The sequence below is a fragment of the Anopheles nili genome, chromosome 3, assembly GCF_943737925.1.
Source record: "Anopheles nili chromosome 3, idAnoNiliSN_F5_01, whole genome shotgun sequence".
Lineage (NCBI taxonomy): Eukaryota > Metazoa > Arthropoda > Insecta > Diptera > Culicidae > Anopheles > Anopheles nili.
Genome location: NC_071292.1, coordinates 9146368 through 9165606, shown reverse-complemented (window position 1 = coordinate 9165606; position 19239 = coordinate 9146368).

Here is a 19239-nt window from a genome sequence, read left to right as displayed (position 1 = left end):
AAATGCATTGCGCTTAAATAATCTTCAATCCGTTCGATGATTGATTCCAAATTGTCCTGCTCGGTGGCGTCCTGCGGAGGCCTTCGAACTTTGCGGCAAGTGAACTGAAGAGTGCGATCGTATCGTTGACCTTTACCGAGCGTTGCAAACAACTACCGGTTGTTCTTATGCCGGAGCGATAACGGGAGCAAAGAAACTTCTAAATTGGTTATCCACTTCTCGGACGAAATTGAATTCGTTTGACATCGAACCCGGCAAACGCCCTTAACGACCCATTCACGTTTGCGCGCTGCACACAAACAAACAACCATCCAGAATCCGAGTTCTCCTAAATGGAGGGGGGTAGGTTTTCCCAGTCACTACCACCCTGGAACGAGCTCAATTTTCCCCTGAAAAGTGTGTTTTTATTCACGCGTAAACAAGCCGCCGGCGGCACGCGTCGTTCTCGGCGGCGATGGTTTTCCCGAACCTTCGATTCCGTTTGATGTGGTTTGATGTTTCACTGTTCGAGCTGCCGGTCGCGCTTTCCCGTGTAATTGAGAAATGCGAGAGAGCGAGTGGAATAAGCAGACAAAAACCAAGTTTTCCAGTTGCAGAACATCGGCAACTTTTCCGTCACCCGCTTGACCCAAGGACATTTTGGCACTTCCTTCCTCGTTGCCCTGAGGGTTAATTGAGATGATATGCTACCCTGGTCCTGGCCGGTGGCGTGAGCGCCACTTTGATTAAGGCTCGCTGATCATCGAATGCAATTACCCGGTTTTATTTGATTACGTCTCGTGGGTCCTGGGGCTCGTGTCCACGGGGCTATTCGGGTCCACCTGAGCGGAAGCATAAGGTTGGGAGCAAAATTGAATTATTTCTCTCTACCCCGAATGTATATTCATAACCCTTGGGCTACGTTTGAGTGGAAGTTGGAGCTTTCGGTTCAATTTTGTCCTTTCGCTCCAGTTCGTCCGATGGAACCGCCGATTGCAAAACCAATATCCCTCTGGTGGTGGAGCTTTGCTTTCTTCCCGGCACATCGAAGTTACCATCGCCTGTCAACAGTTTGACAACCGGGTGGACCGGAATGTCACTTCGATTATCTTTCTGCCGGTTGCAAGCATCCTTGCGAAGCGACTAATGGAGTCGGACATTTCCACAGAAAACTCCGATTCCCCGAACTGTGCCGTTTATACAATGAGGAAGCACTGGAAGCAAGATCGAGACGCATTTTAAAGTGCGTCAATATCCTGGAAGAATGGACAATCTGGCAAACATCTGGGTGCTGGGAATTTGGCGAAAGTTTCCTCATCCGAAAGTGTCATTTCAAGCGCTCTGCTCTCAACTGCGCCAGCCACAGTGCCAGATGTGCGCCACGGAATTCGAAGAAATTTCCCAGGAACGGTTCCCTGAATGCTGTAACTCATGCTGTGCGGATAATATTAAAGATGTAATCGGTAGGGATGCTTCTAACAAAAACAGGCAATTACTAGAGCTCTAAAACACACACAGCCTTCTCGTACCATCTAGGATAATCGTCGTGAAAAGCTAACCTCGTGAAAACTCGCCAGACATTGATTTATCGTCCTTCAAAACGGTCTCTCGATCCTTTCCACAGAAGCGGATTTGATTTGGGGGTAAAATCTCTCGTTAATTTAATTAAGACCCCTCAGAAAGAACACTCCCCAAGCGGCCATTAAGCGAGCCAAAACGACCAGCGAAAATAAAAGCAACCGCGACCCTAGAGTAGTAAGCAAGCCCTTTCCGAAACGATCACGTACACGCGGAGCTCCACTGGTCCCGAAAATCCTTAAATTATTCTCACCCGCCATAAATTTTACCGCCTGCAAAACGATCCTGAGCGTGGTGGTACTGGTTGGTTTGCATAATTTATCATATTTCTGCGTCCCGGGGCTCGGGAAAAGTGATTGCCACCTCGTGCGCCCGTGGATTTAAGATGTCATAAAAGAAAAATGCACTCGAAATCGGACCAAATTCCCACGGCCCCAGAAGCCCTCCGAGGGCTCGGTTGGTTCGGCTTACTGATTTTATGGCAGCTTCACGGGGAATTTGCATACTCTCGCTGGTACTACCCGTGCTGGTGGCAGGATATCCTGGGAACGTGTTGATCGGAAGCGTCCAATAATCGTTAAGCAACTTCACGGCCAGGATGCAGTTCCCACACTCAGGTCAGAGCGATTTTACTGACTTCGAGGGCTGTACCAAATGGCAAAGGACATTCGGGCCAGCTTCGCAACCGATTATGGCGTTGAATAATGTAGTTTGCTTAAACGGATCGAAAACAGTTTATTGTGCTGTTCTGGTACTTTGGGCATTACGATTTCTCACCTCGCACGAGTGGCTTCTTCGCGGAGTCCCGTAACGGTTTCTAATTTACAGGAATTCTGGTCCTTTTCTGTTTATTCCTCACCCTCACGACCGGAGCTCGTGTAAGTGGCTTACGGGCTTACAAGGCACGAATTTCTACCTGCCTTCAGGAGTCCTACAACAAACCAACAATCGCTCTCGTTTACCTGCCTGAAAGACGGCACAAACTCGTCCTTTTCGTCGGTGGGATCTGATGAGAAAATCCGGTCCCGTCCGTGGGTACTGGGAAGTGCATCAGGTGCACGATGCACAAGATGCATCGTACTCCGAAATGAGAAGGAACTTGTGGGAATGTCACCATAAACCCATCCCTTCATTAGCACAGCTCAACGCACTGCAACAGAACGAACCGCTCCAGGGTGCTATCTGATAGGTGTGGAGGAATCATAATCGGTTGGGAATTCTCAGAAGTGCCATACCGGTCGTGAAGAGAGCTTCGTTTGTCGTTCTTTCTCCCGCAGCACATCTTGTGGTCGTGGAAATGAGGAATGTAACGTGCGCTGACTGAAAAAGCGCCAGTGTGGCACCCCGAATCCCTCATGAATAAAGGCGTTGTTTTCATTTTATTTATTTATCCCGAGATGAAACTTCAAGTTCACGATCAGGTGCATTTAAAATTACCATTAGGGGCTTCTTATATTTGGCTGTGAGTAAACATTTGGGCGCTCTTTCGTTAGCCTGTAGCATTCCTTGCATAGATTATTCGCTCTACTTCTCATTGCCGCAATCTTGCGATCTAAAAGCCCGTGCTTAGTCAGACACTGAGAGCCGTTCTCGTGGAACTGTGGTGCAATTAACGCAACCCAACGTAAAGAACGAGGCATTCTCAAGCAGTGATGAAACGGCTCACGGAACGCTAAATCACACCGGACCGAAATTAATGCACCACACTCGAGCAGACGCTCGCCATGGCAACCGGTGGTTTAGAAGAGCTTTTATTACATTATTAACACACAGCGTCTTTTCTCAAAGCAACCCATGCATGGGCCTTGGTGATTCATCATTCCGTTCGCGAGTGCGATAAAATTGATCGAAGCAAGCGCGGGTCAGAAACAAAAAAAAGCAAAAACCGCTGCGATTATTAAAACGCCATAAAGCAAACGAATCAACAGATTGCGACCGCGATGACCAGTCACGATCGGTCATCTAAAGAAGTCTAGAAAGAAGAAAAAAAATGACCGAAGGAAAAAAAAGCACGCACCACCGAAAAACTCATCCTTTCTCACATGCCGCAAAATGGACACGTGCCGGTCAACGTACGGAACGCATGGAACCGGAAGGAAGTTGAGCTGTCGCTTCAGTCAAGGCGCTTCGCTTTTGCCGATCTGGCGACTCATCGGAGCGCCATCGCGTTTCGAGGGTGTTGGAAAAACTATGTCTTAAGCTTATCCACGCACGGCTTTGACAGCGAAAAAACAAAGCACTTTATTTTGCTTCCGCCGTGGCGTTGTGTCTCGGCAAAAATCAACCCATCAAAATCTCTCGTCATTTACATAATCGAAATATTGCTCTCACCAGAACGGGTGGAAAAAAGATGGGATAGATGGGGTGAAGCATAAACTCGACGTCACCCCGGAAACCGAAACAAAGACGCCCAATTGGGATGTGTTGGACGGATGGGGGTGGAGATAAAAAAGAATCTCTCCCAAAACAAACTACTGCCATCCTCGCTAATGTGCAGTCGCGAGCCCTGGGCACACTTCTTCGTGTGGTTTGAATAATTCATCCATCCATCGCGACCTACCGGCGGAAGTGGCCAAGAAAAAAAACCTCTAGAACCTCAACCAAAGGCCCGGCTTTGGCGTTTGGATCATTATCATAACCGGCCCGTGGCTGGCGCACGGAGGACGAGCTTTGAGCTGGAAGAAAGCACGCGAAATAAAAAATAAACAACGAAACAAATTACTTCACACTTCTCCTCTTCCCAGCGGCACGTGAAAGCCCTTTCCTCGGTGTGGTGGATAGTAAAACGTGAATCTTGTTCGTAAAACATCCAAACCGGAAGAACGAATGGTTTGCTTCGTTTCACTTTTGTTTCGAGCAGCAGCAGCACCAGGAAAAGCGAGGAATGAGAAAAAGCGACGTCCGTAAACTACTCTGGGCAAGATTGATGAACTTAGCGGATGGCTGAAGAAAGCGATGACCACCGATCACTTTGATGCTTTTTTTTGGTGCTACAATGTTGAACCCGCGGAAAACGCTGCTTAAAGATGGTGCAAATTTATTCCAGAGCATAAGCAAACAACCTCCCTGGACATAAACTAGCTCTAGTTGGGGTTATTTGCAGGCAATCCGCGATAGAAATGGGTACAGCAAATGGATAAGAATGGGCGCTGTAGCAAATTTAGAGGCCATTTTTCAAACTATAATGTTTCTGGGACACCTCACGTACACATGATCTACTTGACAATGGGTTTCCGTAATCACAGTCAGCCATGACTTCATTTTGACTGAAATGCGACCGTTGACGAGAGTGATTTTTGTTTGTTTTATTTGCTCTATTTTGGCAAATTTTCCACGGAATGCGAAATATTTTTATCGACGGCTTTAATTAAGCGACGGCGCGGGTAAAATACGATCGAAAGTCATAACGGTTCACGTCTTTGTCGCTTTTCATCGTAATGCAGGTCAATTGCAATTAGCGCAATTGCTCCACCGGTTCCGGCGAATGGTCACGATCGAGGGTCCGGACATTCGATCGCCAGTCCGGGCAGATAATTACCAGGTGACACTGATTCATTTCGCAGCACGGTAAACCACCCAGCATTTCGTGGGGGAGGCTGTACGAAGGGGGGAAGGGAGTCGGTCAAGAAAGAAAATTTGAAATGGATTTTTCCATTTCCATTTCATCCCCTACATCGGCAACATCAAACCAAATTGCTAAATTGATCGTCACTTTCCGGGCCGTCCACCCGGGCCATTAGGAAGCGCGCAGGTGGCCGGTCGGAAAATTGAGGTCCCAAAACAAGAAAGAGTGAAGGCGTTTGTCACGAAAGCGATTCCGGCTCCAGGCAGGGTGGTTCTAGCGGGCTCGGGGAGGTCGCTAAAATGGGGCCAATATTATTTATCTCCGCCAAAAATTTGACAATAATTCATTTTCGACGGTTCCCCCTAGCAGAACTTTCGGTGCAATTAATCAGAGTCCCCGCGGAAAAGCGCTGACCACGAGTCTGACCAACCGGAACGGAGTCAGTGGGTTTTGGGCTGGAAAATGGCGAGAAACAAAAGCAATCGAAAGAGGAGATAGTTGGAACGAAGGAAAGAGAGATATAGCGATCGAGAAAAGCTCTCCATCTACCGTGCGGTACCGGTCATTAATTAGCTGCATAATTTAGCATCAACAGCGTCTCTTGCCAATCTCAACGGGGCTCCCTTTCCTTCGACGAGCCTCTCGTGAACGGCTCACGGTAATATCCGGACATAGTCGTGGATGTGCCGGAAACTTTCCATACCGATCCGACGGGCGATTTTGACAACGACGATCGCTCGTAATGGGTGGGAACTTACACCGAGGTGGAATAGTTTTCCGCGTCCATTTCCACACTCGCGCGTGCTCCTCATCGATTGGAAAGCGACGTCCCTGGTGCCGGAAAATTCACCCATTTTGGGGAGGTGAATTAAAGCTACCCAAACCGCCCCACCCGATACCGGTCATTACGGGCTGCAGTCTTAAAGATGCGAACCGATGCTCAGATACTTCGCCGTGCAGTGTGATCGCCGTGTTTGCGTTGCATGTTTAATGGCGTTTGAAAAGTTTTAAGACTGAACCGCCATTACCGCTTCCGCCATCGAATTGGCTCGCTAATGCGGCCCCCAAATGGGGTGAGTGCGCTCCTGGACGTATACCACGTGTACGACCGATAACGTATCATTTTCCCACCCAAAAGCGACGCTGGGAAAAAGAGGTGGCTCCGTACGTCATGCAAATTGAGTTATTTTGAAACTTTTCCACCAGGCGCACCCCGGGAACCCTTCGGTGTGTCGCTTAGACTGGGCGGGAAATGAAGATTAATGCCAGAGAAACAAAAAGGTCTCGCGCGCTGCTCGTGACAGATGATTGCTCTAAATTGGAAACGCAAAACAAAATGGTAAAAATATCGAACGAATGGTGCGCAAATCGTATATTGGAAGTATAAATATCCCATCCTTTTTCAATGGGCTGGCAGACCCGCTGTGAAGGGCTAAAAGCGCTCCATGTTTGATGAAGGTACTCGTTTAAGTGCTAAGAATAGGAAATCGTTTTCAGTGTCTAATTAAACGGGAAAATAAGTCCCGTTTTAGGAGGATATAATACTCACCCTTACGGGTTATTTAATCAACTTGTTTTGATTCCTTTTTCTCTCATCGAATTATCGCCACCAATGCAGAAATACTTCATACAGCCCATGAAACTTAATCTAATACTGAACAGAGGAAAAGCTCATAATATTTGAGCAATATAATTCTGCCAATAAAATTCTTCAACCAAACGGATCGCTCAACCGAAACGATCGCTTGGCTGCAACATAACCTAGAACTTCGTCGTTCCGCTGGCAATGAAAGAAACGAAAGCCGGCAAATAAAATCTCATTCCGCATGGCGTTAATCTCGTAGTGCATTCGCCAAAACTTCGTTAAAGTCTCATTTGCAATGCATCCTGCACCGCACCGAGTTGCAGGCTCCACTCCGAAAGCGTATGAATATTAAAGCATGCGGCACGGCATGTTTCCGTCCTCTCCGGCGTCCGTCCTCAACCGGCACCAGCCACCGTCAGGCGGGCAACGGCGCCTTCTGAAACCCCGTCCATCAACCAACGGGCACGTTCGTCCTTTTCAGAACACAAACAAACGGAGCAGCAGGAAAACGGCCACAAAGAAAGCACACACTCGCACACACGTGGAGAGCGAAATTCAAGATTTACGTAAACCATCTGCTTAAAGCAGCCACTTCCGGTCGGTGAGATTGCAGCCCCCTTTAAGAAAGCTCGTGCTCGAGGTGGGCCCAAAAGCAAAAGATTCGATTAACTTTTGATGGCCGGCCACATGACAGTCCAGGAAGCCGCCCGAAACCAACGGCACCAGATGATGTTACGGGGAGGTTCTGTGTTTTTTTTGTTCACTCCTGCAGGGACTTAGGGGTCAAATATTGAAGCAAGGTGTGCCACCGAGACGCCTTAACAAGACAGGAGTGATTTCAATCAGACCAACAATCTCTCGACGATCGGGCGGGTGTTCAAATGCGACCAACGGCGTGCACGTGTTACTTCTGGTTCTGATTGAACGAGACAGCGAATCGCTTTCTTGCAATCAAGTCATAAATAGAAACATATGAAGGTGCATCGAGGGTGGCAGAAAACAAATGCTCCAGTGCTGGAACACCCTGTGTTGTACACGGGCAACGGAATGCAATGGCTACTTTGTTGGAAAACCGTCAAGGTTAGGCGCCATATGAAACATGCTGTCATTCCACGACAACAAACCTGTTCCGGGTTGCATTTAATTTGCATTATTGCATGCTGCTGCTGTTCGATTCAAATACACTCGCTCAGACTGTTTTCTAGAAATTGATTCTAAATTCTTTTACTATTTTATTGCTTTTGAAGATATTTGTGCAACGTTGTCGTATAACCGTCATTTTTTTCGAAATTTACATCATCACAAGCAATGTGTTTTTTTTACTGTTATATCATAAGAACCACTTTCCGATGCAATTGCATGTATCAATACACAAACATCATCTCCAGAGGCTACGCTTGTGACCTCAGAAAATGTTACTGCACACACCGGAACACCAGAAACCGCAAGCACGTGGTCACGACCCGGTACACCTTGAACCGCATGGAATCGATAATCCTCCGAAAAATAAAAATCCCCAGCTGCCGGTTCGTTTTTGGATGTAATTTACGGCGTCACATTTTCGCTCCGCTCGCCACCGATCTAGCCTTGTTTCCTACCACTTCTCCGGCCATGCTCCTTCCAACCTGACAGCCCCAATTACCCTCACCGAGTGTGGCTTGGAAATTCGGAAGTCATATCGAGCGAAATGAGCAACTGCCACACGGCACCCGTGCTAGCGCCCCGCCGGGTAAGCTAATCGGTGGAAAATCGAGGCACAGGTGAGCCATCAAATACGGGTGTCTTGCTCGCCAGCAAGGTACACGGCAACAAGCAGGTCTGCACACCGGTAACATCCTGCTACGGTACGCGAGGGATAAATTATTGCCGATCCTCGATCCGGATCTCGGCAGCGGTTTGGAAAAAGATCCGCTTGTTGCGGTCGCATCGCAGAGAGAAAACACAAAACAACGAAACGGACCCGCCCCCGGGGAAAAACGGAAAGGAAAACCATCCCAAACGGGAAACGAGCTGCACGAAGCGTTTGTTTTAATGGCGTATTAATCGGGGAGGACGTCGGCGCAAATTGAAGCACGGGCCAGGTCAACCGGGCCGCGTGCTGTGAGGAAATTGATTCCGACAGCATTCTCCCGGGTTTTTGGGATAGGAAATAGGCCGCAGCACGTGCTCTCGGTGGGCTAGAATCGTGACGAACATGTGCTGAACAAGCGGATGCCGTCAACCTGCCACCAGCAGCCGGGGTCAGGTGTGTTTCATCCGACTCATTACGTCCGGAGGTTGGAGGATTCCGTAGCGCAACAGTGGAGCGATAAATAAGTAAATAAAAACCACCATCAGGCTGCAACCCACAGAAGCCCGCTGTTCGGTGACGAGAAAGCGCACCAAATCGCGTTTTTTCTGGAACCCGGCCGTACCAGGATGTGGCAGACGGCCCAAGGAGGCATTGTTGTAGGCTCGGCTTCCGAAACGCAACGCCAGCTGTCCTGGGGCTTGAAATCAAAGGGCTAAAATCTACAAAAGCTGCACTGAATGGGTCGGTGCTTTGTTGAGCTTCGTTCGACGGAAATCGGGATTGCTTTCGGCTTTAATGACGCAAGGAATTGAATCCTTTTCTTTTCTGGATTTTTTTTGTCGTTAGACGCCGTTTCAGGACAGAAGGCACGAAGGGTTCTTAAGCGAATGCAGAGCAGACAAGTGTGATACTTCCTGCAGCACGTGCGTTTCGATTCGAGGGATAATGAGACGCATTCATGTGGAGAGGATTTACCTTTTTTCTTAACATAAATAAGAACAATACCTAGCAATACTCAGAAAGCATGAAACGGATGTGAGTTGGGTTAAACAAGCACCTGTTGGGATGCGCTCCGAATTGAAAAAAATTAAAAAATATAAGAGTTTTGTCCTAGACATTTGGTCAAATAATATGGCTAAGTGTCTCGTGAGTCTCAAGTGAAACTATTTGAAGCGATACAAGCTAACCGATCGTGAGAACACTTGAGCAATATGTGAGACATGGTTACTTTACTAAAGGATGCGCTATCCCTTTTCATAGCTTTCTTTTACAGACGCTTTGTAATAAAACTCTTGTTGACATGTTTCCCGTTGTTTTTGCTACAGCTCTCTCCACCACAATGACGCCATTCAGTTAACGATCGTCTTTAAATTACGATTATTACAACGCCACCGAGCACCATACCACAGTTATCTGCAACGCGTGATCGCGATGGAAAAGTCCCTAAAAAAAGCATGTGTTTTATCGATCCGAAGCCATAATTAGCGCTCGTAATAGGCTTTCCCTCCCGGACAGGATGACGGATGACCATGAAAATAGCCTCGTCCATCCCACTAATGGGACTTTGTGTCCTTTTCACGGAGAAGGACTTCTCAAAGTACCTGTGTTTATCTTCAACGCCGGCTTCGCTTTAGAATGGCTGTTTTTCTTGCGCCTTCCACCTGAAAGTTGTTCATTTGCAATGAATTACAGTCCAGTGAGTCTGTGTTTCTTTCCATTTCGTTCCTCCCAAAACCCCTCATTAGCGTCCTCAATGCCCTGCTGCAAGTCAGGCATTTCGATTGGGGGAAAATAGAACTATTTTAAAACGTACGCAAACGGTAAAAAATCAAAAAAAAATGCAAAGCCTCAAAACCTTCTTACAATCAGTTTTGCCCGTCACAGGCCCGGACCGTTTTACTCCCTCACTTTCGCCGTCTGCCAACAAATGGCCCACAAATTTGCTTTTGTCGGTCCAAAATATGGGTGAATTTCACTGCCCCTTGCGTGGCCAGTTTCCGACACCGTCGATAATTGCGTGCTTCCACGGTGACTGCGATCGGCGGTCGGCCATTTCCGCGTGGAAACGCTTGGCGTGTGCGTTTTCTCAATCCGATCCGTCCATCTCGCACGCGTAATCCAATTAATACAAATGGAAATTTATTGCCCACTTCCTCCCGTCCTTTCGTGCGAACAGCTGGAACCGCGTTTGGGTTTGATTATTAAAAAGAGAAGATGCAGCTGAAAAAGAAACAAAAACGAACCGCCGCCCATTGATGGGGTGGGTTTTTTTGTGTGTTCCATTGCATGCCGCCGTTTGTTCGCCTGTTAGGTGGGTGCTCTGGATTTTTGTGTTTTTTTTATGAAATGAAATTTAATCGATCAGAGCCTCATTTTCGTTTTAGCCGTTGCTAAACGGTGCCACACTTTCGAGGGCATGGAGCGAAAAAAAAAAATGATAGATTCCGCCGCCATAAACGCGCTAAAGCGATGCAAAGCGTTGGAGATTGCTTCCCAGTAGGCTTTGCTTTTTCGTTCGTTTTCACCGCATGTGGCTGGCACACGTGGAGCATAGCAGGCGTGGATCCAATGGCCGTGGTAGCGTTATCGCTCTCCGAAACCATCCAAACACTGACCCTTATCAAACGCACGCAGCTGGACACGCTCCACCAAACTGAACAGCGATCGGATCCGAATCCGAAATTGAGGCCTCTGAAGGGAATGACGAACAGTTCAATAACATACGAATGTGACCGTTCCCGGGGGTGATTTAAAGCAAACACCGTAATCCATGCTGGAGCATGTAGCGATGCTGGAACGGAAATGAAACCGAAAGCAAGACGCAAACGCCAATATGTTGACCGTATGCTGTCAATGTGCGGATTGAAGTGACCTAGTCTTATGGTTCAACGACGAAAGGACGGCTCTACCGCGGCTGGTGTGAGTTTGATTGCGTACGAATTTGAGTGCGGGAAATAAACGAATCGAACGGGAAATGGGAAAGCGAACGGTAAAAGCATTATCATGGGTTTCATGTTGATTAAATCAATCGGTTTCGTGTTGCAGGCAATTTAGAGCCTTTTGTAGGGGTTTCGCCTATGGAGGTTGCATTATTTTATTCAAAAAACACTGTACAACGCTCTTTGCAAAGAAAGCAAATTGAAATGAAAACTCTTCACTAGAGCTACACAAACTGGGAGGCATATGGTTTGAACTGATACCACTCATACCCAACTAAATAGGCTCATGAAAAGGCAATTGCTGTCTTTCGTGCCTGTTGAAATCAGCTCGTTGCACCTACCACACAAACCACGAAGACAAGTTCGGTGGCTCAAACAACGCCTTCCGAACACTTTATGGTGCCATTTCTGACGCCTGCTAATTGCCGCAACATGTCCAAGCCGTTCATACACGTCGTCCCACGGACCTGTGCAACCGAAACAACCCCAGACGATTGCCAGCTGGCGGCAGCCGGGTCTCCTTGCGTAACTACAAGCGCCGAAAACTAGCAAATCGCCATCACACCGCGGCATAAAACACCATCTTTAGCGTGGGCGCGAAAGGAAAACTCCCTTTTGCCCCCAGGGTTAAGGAATGCCGCGGTCTCGAACCGACGTAGCCTTTTGTGGCCCTTTTCTCCCCGCCGACAGCGTTGTTTCGGTGTTTGTTTCGCTTTTTCGCATTATCACCCACCTACAACGGTTGCGGCCACTAGCTAACCTACTTCTGCTGCACCCAGCACTCTCTCATCCATCCCACTCGAATCCACCCCCAGTACCGGTGATGGAAAACGGGGTAACTGCGTGTGGGAGAACAAACGGAAGGGTACAACAACGGCAACAACAAAAAACCCACCCCATCATCCACACGGATCTGCCAGAAATTGAGCTAACGAGTGGTAAATTGCCATGTGGGAGACTTTGAAACAAAATGATAGGGCTGTGCGTGGTTTCGAGGCGATTGCAGCCATTCCGAGGGCCACAGAACTCACCGAGATACCCGTTGATTGCACGTTTTGTTGCATAGCTCATCATGACTTTCAAAGCAAATATGGACGAGGAAAAACCCACCTATCGCAGGTACCGTTTCGGAGGTCACCGATGATACTGTACTTTACAACTCTTTTTTTTTTGGCGTGTGTTCGGTTTGTGCCCGGTATTTGTCATCTAATGGTGGCTCGAGTTTGTGCTAAAATTTGGAACGTGAGTTTCGCGTGACTCCACGACCGCCATTCAGAACGGCTTTTCGAGGTTTTGATCGAGTGCATCCGAATTCATCCCCAAAAGGTTGATGGATGAGTCGACCGATGATCGGATCGACCAAGGTTAACCCCGTTGCAAAATATAGTAATTTCCCGTCCCCAAGCTATCCCCAATGCGACCTCGGTGTAATCACTATCGAGACACGGTTATCACGTGCTATTTTTCCATCCCCGCAGCTTACGATACCTCCGGCACCGTTTAAACGGAGGAAAAATGTGAAAATAATTACCAAAAAAAAGGCTGTTCATTCAATTTTTAACAGCATTGTGTAACATTTTTCTGCGCGACTCTCTTGGGCGGTGGCACAAAACAGCGAAATAAACGTAATAACAACAAGCAAAAAATACAGCGAGTAATAACGATGGCTATATTTTCGGTAAAAACGTCATGGAACAGGCAAGCAAACGCCTAGCATGGAGACTGGGAAATAAAAACGACAACGCCTGCTGTGTGTTGCCAACGTGCCGCATAAACTTCGCGCATCGCAGCATGCCACATGCTACCATCCATCATGTAACCATATCTTGTTTTTTTTTATTCTCTATCTCTTTCTCTCGTCCCTACGCCCTTTCAACGGTGGCCCTCCCACGGGCGGTGCATCGCAAAACGGGTGCTGGGAGAAAGATTCAACACTTAACGCTTCCTCGCGCGCGCATCAAACATTCGTCACGTGTGGGCGCGAGTATAGTGGAACGGTTGGAGCCCAGGAAGCGAACATGCTGCAACCAAGCCGTCCTGAGGCTGCGGGAAAAAAGGGTTGCGCGAACAAGCGCCGGTGGAAAACAAACGGCAATGGCGTGCCCGTAAAGCTGCCTGGGAGAAGCGAACAACGTCGCAGTCCACGGCGATATGATGCATGCCCGGTGCGTGCCGCCAACCGCCATTGACACGAAAGTGGTGTACAGTGGTTGCAAAAAAAAGCGCAACTACCCCTGGTGGTAGGGTTGGGTTTGCGCTAAAGCCTCCGGTGGGTGGAGCAGATTATTACGATCGTTTGTTTGTCGTTGGGGTGAAATATCCCCGAGAGAACGAGCGTGTACACCTGCAGTACATTCGTCAGTGTTTTCTCGCAAACGCCCAGCACTGGAACGAGCAGCGCTGTTTGTAAATAACGAGTCACGCAGACCGCACGTACCTTTGCCACGCGTTTAACAGAGGCTTAGGATGAGGTTGTGCCAGTGTTTGGCGCGACAACGCACTAATCACTGCCGAATCACGAACAGTAAATGTTTGATCAAACGTTAAATATACGACCGTCCGTCGACCGCCACGGCTCCTTCCATCTGATTATGATGCCATCCCCACCCGGTGTTATCGCGCACGTTCCAACAGCAATCGGTTTGCCGATGGCCGCCCCATTGTTTCGACTGAGCCGCCGGAAATGGATCGTCGAACGAGGCGCGAGGCCCGGCATCGATGGGGCGGAAAACAGCACCCAGGCAAACAAACGATTCAATCTCACTCAAATATGTTGCTTCCGGGAGGCAAAGTTCAACCGGGCAACCGTTTCAAGCGAGCCGGAGTGTGCGGAAGGGTATTGGAGATGCATTTCCAGCCCCGCTTTTCCGGGACACGTGCACAAAGAACCGAGCGGAATGCAACTTTTGACAGAGGACCGGAAACTTTCGCAATATGTTTCCCCGCGGTTCAATGGCAGCTTATGTTGCGCATTCGAATGCAAAGAGTCGAGGCCAACTTTCGCATCCACGGGATGAAATGCCATCGCTCATTTTCTTCCAATTGAGGGAAACTTTTTGACGTGTTTCGTCAAGATGAAACGGAGTGCATCTTGGCGCACTTGCATAGCTGATTATGAGCGAGGTTGTGGGACATAGAATGGTTTCTTTCGCTTCGACAAGAATTTCCCATGCGGTACTCAATCAAACGGCACATGAGCGGTACATTTCGGTTGAGATTCGTGATTATGCTGATTGAATTGTTTAAAAATATGCTGCGTAAAAAAATGAGCATATTTAAACTGATACGCCACCGTCACAGGAACCGTCAGCTAAGTAGGCCAAAGAGAAAGGGGCTCATTTTCAAAATATGCCCGTTTGTGATTTCATTTAAACAAATTTCCATACGTTTTCGCAATGTCATTCGGCCGCTTCGCAATCTGCCGGTACATGTACGCATAGCATGAATATTTCATTACTGCGATGTTTTTGCCCCGTATTGAATGCTACCGGAGCGGATCGAAAGCATACCGATTTATCCATTTAATATTGATTCAAACTGACTAGTTTTGCTGGCTTCGCACAAAGCGCAACGGCCGAAAATGTGCTCCTCCGCGGATTGGGACCGGATTAATATTAATGAACGCCACAGGGCCACCATTACCCCCTGGATGCACTTTCGCTTCATGTGCGTCATGAAACCTAGACCAGAAGGACGCGCTCTCGCATAATGTCAAGGTTTGCGATGGATGGGCGCGTGTGGCTTCTATCACGTGTTGCATGGAGGCTTGATCGACATCCTCAGAGGCGCCAAGATCGAGCCGTGGGCTGTACTTGAAACCCGAAATGTGACACAGACGCGCCACGATCCCGAAAAAGGGCTGGGGCTAGACATGGCGTCCCGTGAGAGGCCGGCATTCAATTATCGACATCATTCACAAGCCGCCGCTAATGGCGGACCGATCATCACTCAACAAAGCCGAGATGGTGGAGGCAAAGAAAAAAAATAAAGCTACATCCAAAAAGGCCTTAAATAATCCGCCCGAGATCGAACGCCAGCGATGACGGTGGTCGATCGCCATAAAAGGCCAGAACCGCCAGAAAGAGCGCCCTTCTCGTGCCCGGAAGTGGGCTCTTGCAACTCGTGCACGCTACCGTTTTTCCGTTCGCATGCTGGCGAGCCCGTAAACGGCAATAAAGCACTCGTGCCTGGAGTGACGAGGCTGGACAACATGTGCGTGGGCTCGTGGTTACGCGGGTTAACCCTTTGTCCGTGTTTTGTGCCAGACAGGCTTATCTCATTGCGCTCGTGTGGAGTTTGCTGAATTGCTCCATTGCAGTCGACCGTTGATTGATTTGTCGCCTGTCGCTATTGGAGTCTGAGTTGCCGAGACGTGGACAGGATGTAGCTTATTTTGTTGCTACTGATTCACGCACGAGAGCTGCTGGGTTGGGCGCCATTTTCTACGCCCGCTTTATGACCGTTACCAGCCGTATCAAAATGTCGAAAAGTAAGCCCCGAGTAGTTCAAATCGAAACCGAAACGATTGTAAATTATGGGCTGTTTCTTTGGCAAAAAGATGTAGCATCATTGCGCACGAGAAGAAGAAAAAAAAGCACCCCCGAATGTTCCCGAATCCCTGGCTAATGGCAACGGTATGAATGTGGCGGCTTAGGAGCGATTCGTAAAACACGCAATACAGCCAGACATGCGGTCGAAAAGCTCCCCCATCACAATGGACGATCATTTGTGGCTGGGGGGGGCGAAATCGTAAATTTGTCCATCATTTTACAGCACAACGCAGAAACGCTAACGTACCGAACCGGTGCCCGCATCGAGACATTATCCCTCGACCGAACACAACCAAACAAAAAAGCCCTTCAACCCTTCTCCATTGCCACTGATCGATCGTTCAATTCCACTCTGAACGATGCACGGAAAGTGCGTGTGCTTGTGTGGGTGAGTTTAAGCCCATTTTCCCGCCCACCGTTCGGGAGGGTACTTGGCCTCGAAAATGGCACCGTGGTTTGAAAATGGCCGGCGTCATGGACCGTCGGTGACCTTGGTTTTGGGCCCCAACGACGTTAGACACCCAAACGGTGGTCCACCCACCAAAAAGGGGGTGGCATCATTGTTGCGCCGTTCCCGTTGATTGCACCCGCCGGTAGCATTATGTTGCACCGCGAGAGCTCGGGAGCATTGGAGGGCCACGGCATCGTACATAAGATATTATGCACCGTCCGCGAAAAAACCCCGCGCGGAGACGCAAACAATGGACGCAATCAGTAATAACCGTAAAATTGGTACCGTCTCCGCGACGAGATTGGCGGTGCAATCAGGCGCGATCGAACGATCGATCGGTCGATCGGTTGGTGAACTAAAAAGATATAAAAAAACCAACCCCTAACGCGATCGATTCTTCCCGCTGCAGGAAAGTTACGGTTCATTAGGTGGATTTTTTGCCCCAACCTTTTTTTTTTGGTTAGCTCAATCGAAGGGTTTTTATTTCGCTTCGAGTCGCTCCGGTTGAATCTCACCATCGTTCGCGAATTCGTTAACGCCCGTTCTTCCCAAGGCTCAAGTCATCGGCAGCCATCCTATTGTTCCGAGGCTTGTTTGGAGTCATCCTCACCGCCGTACGGTTGTTACGAAACGGCTTAGCTGTGTAATTGAGCTGATCCGCTGGTGAAGCTCGCCGGGAAACAATGCCCGCCAGCTTCGAGCTTCAGTTTTCGAACAGATCCGCCCCGAAGAGAAGGAATCATTGACATCGGTTGAGCTAATGATGCTACTATGGACATCATATTTGGCTCGAATGATGCTATAAAACGTAATTTTTGTTCACGCTTCACATCGATCGTCGATCTGTTCGATCGTTTTAGTTGCGTTTTATTGTCCACTGGTTCGCTTTTTTTTTTCAATTGACTGTGGTATGATAATCCACCCGTGAGTGGATGAACCGGTGGTGTTACGGGGCAACATCTAAACGATCGTTTAAACAGGTTTCAGTGTTTTAATAAACCGACCTGCCCGTATGAAGTGGTTCGGATCCAACACAAACCTGGCAGCGATGGAACACAAATCGTCCCCTAAAGCCTCATAAAAACATCCGAGGGATGAAAATTCCGTCATAAATAATCATCGTAAAGCCCCAGCTATGGTTTCCTCCTGATATACCAATACGAATTGAGTGGAAAATTAGTCCAAAACTCTCGCCCAATCAGCTGCAACCCGAGGTAGCTGCACCACAGGGTACAGGTTTTCCTCGAGGCGGTGGAAAATTGTCACGAAACTCGTGTTTGATCAAGTAGTGCTCAAAAATCGCACGTTTTCCGGTAAAGCACCGCAAATCTAGCCACCGGATAGATCATACTTCACCGGGAGTTATTACCATAGGTTATTATGCAACCCAGCGAAAGGGGCGGAAACTTACCACCCGTGAAAACTCGTGGCCCGTGTGCACCGTAAGCACATTTCCATCGCGCCATAACGACCGGCGGATATTTGTTTCTCGTATTCTTTCACTCGCTGACCCAATTTGCATTGCAAAAGCGCCACCAGCCAGCGACAGTAACAGAAAAAATACCCTGTTTTTCCTGGGTAGAAAATTTTGACCGAGCAAAAGCAAACCAATGTTAATCAAACACAAATTTCCGACACGGCTTTGTTTTTGTTTTTTTTTATTCACTTTACTATGAGAACCCAAGCCTGTCCCTTTTTCCTTTCGGTCGAATGAAACTACGGGCTAATGAACGCTGCGACCAATTAATTTCGCTATTTTTGCCCTTCTCTCCCATCGGCATCGACTTCAGAACCACAACCAGAGGTGTTTGTTATTTTTGGGACCAGTATTCCCGTTTTCTTTGTCCACGACGATCGGCTCGCGATCAGCAAACTTGCGAACCTTTCGTTTGGGTTGGATTCTGTTCAATAAGCGCCATTTGTAACACAGGTAAAGGATCCAGAAGGTGTTTCTGCATCCCTTGATTTATGGTGTTCCTTTTGAAAAACCTTAACAGTGGGAAAAGTCACAGTCCCGCGATCGATGATTAGTTGCCTGTATCATTCGAAAAAGGATCTATTACTGTGAAAGGGCTAATTAGAAAGTTGCAATAGAGAGGATCAAACCAAATTGTACTCCACATTGGACGTTGTTTTTTTTGCCCGACATTTAAACCACTCTGGGTCATTTTTGAGGCACATTTCGGACAGATGTTTGGCCCATAAAAAATCCTTACGGTCTCATCCAATCCTGACGTAAAATATTCGTAACGCCTCGGGGGCTCCTTCCGATCGCATGCAAATACGAATAAATTACATTTCCCACGGATCAAACGTTCAAACGAAATCAATCCGTCGGTTGCGTCCCTTTTTTTTCCCTCACACCCCTATTCTCTGACCCCCCACCGAATGCCCAACCGGACCCTGATTGAGATATTCATCGTGCCTCGAGGGGGCAAAAAGTCGTTTGCTCCAGCGCAGCCCTTACCGCAGCATAAATCGGTCGTCCGTTATCAAATCGACGCGATGGATGCTATAAAAAAAAGCGAAGAATTGACGCTCACAACCAAACCAGTTCCTGGCGAGAGATGGCCACGAGGCCATCTTCCCATTCGCCTTATCAGCCACCGGTAATCTTCCACGCGGTGACTTTGTTTGCTTTTTCGGGAACTGACGAGAGTGTCTGCCTCGCGGGACATTCCACCGGGGGTCACAACGGGCCGGTTTGTCCGGAGGTCCGAGAAAAATCGAGGAAACGGAGCATAAAACCACGGATGTAAACAAAACGATCGGACTCGGCACAATAAAGTTCGTTGTTCGG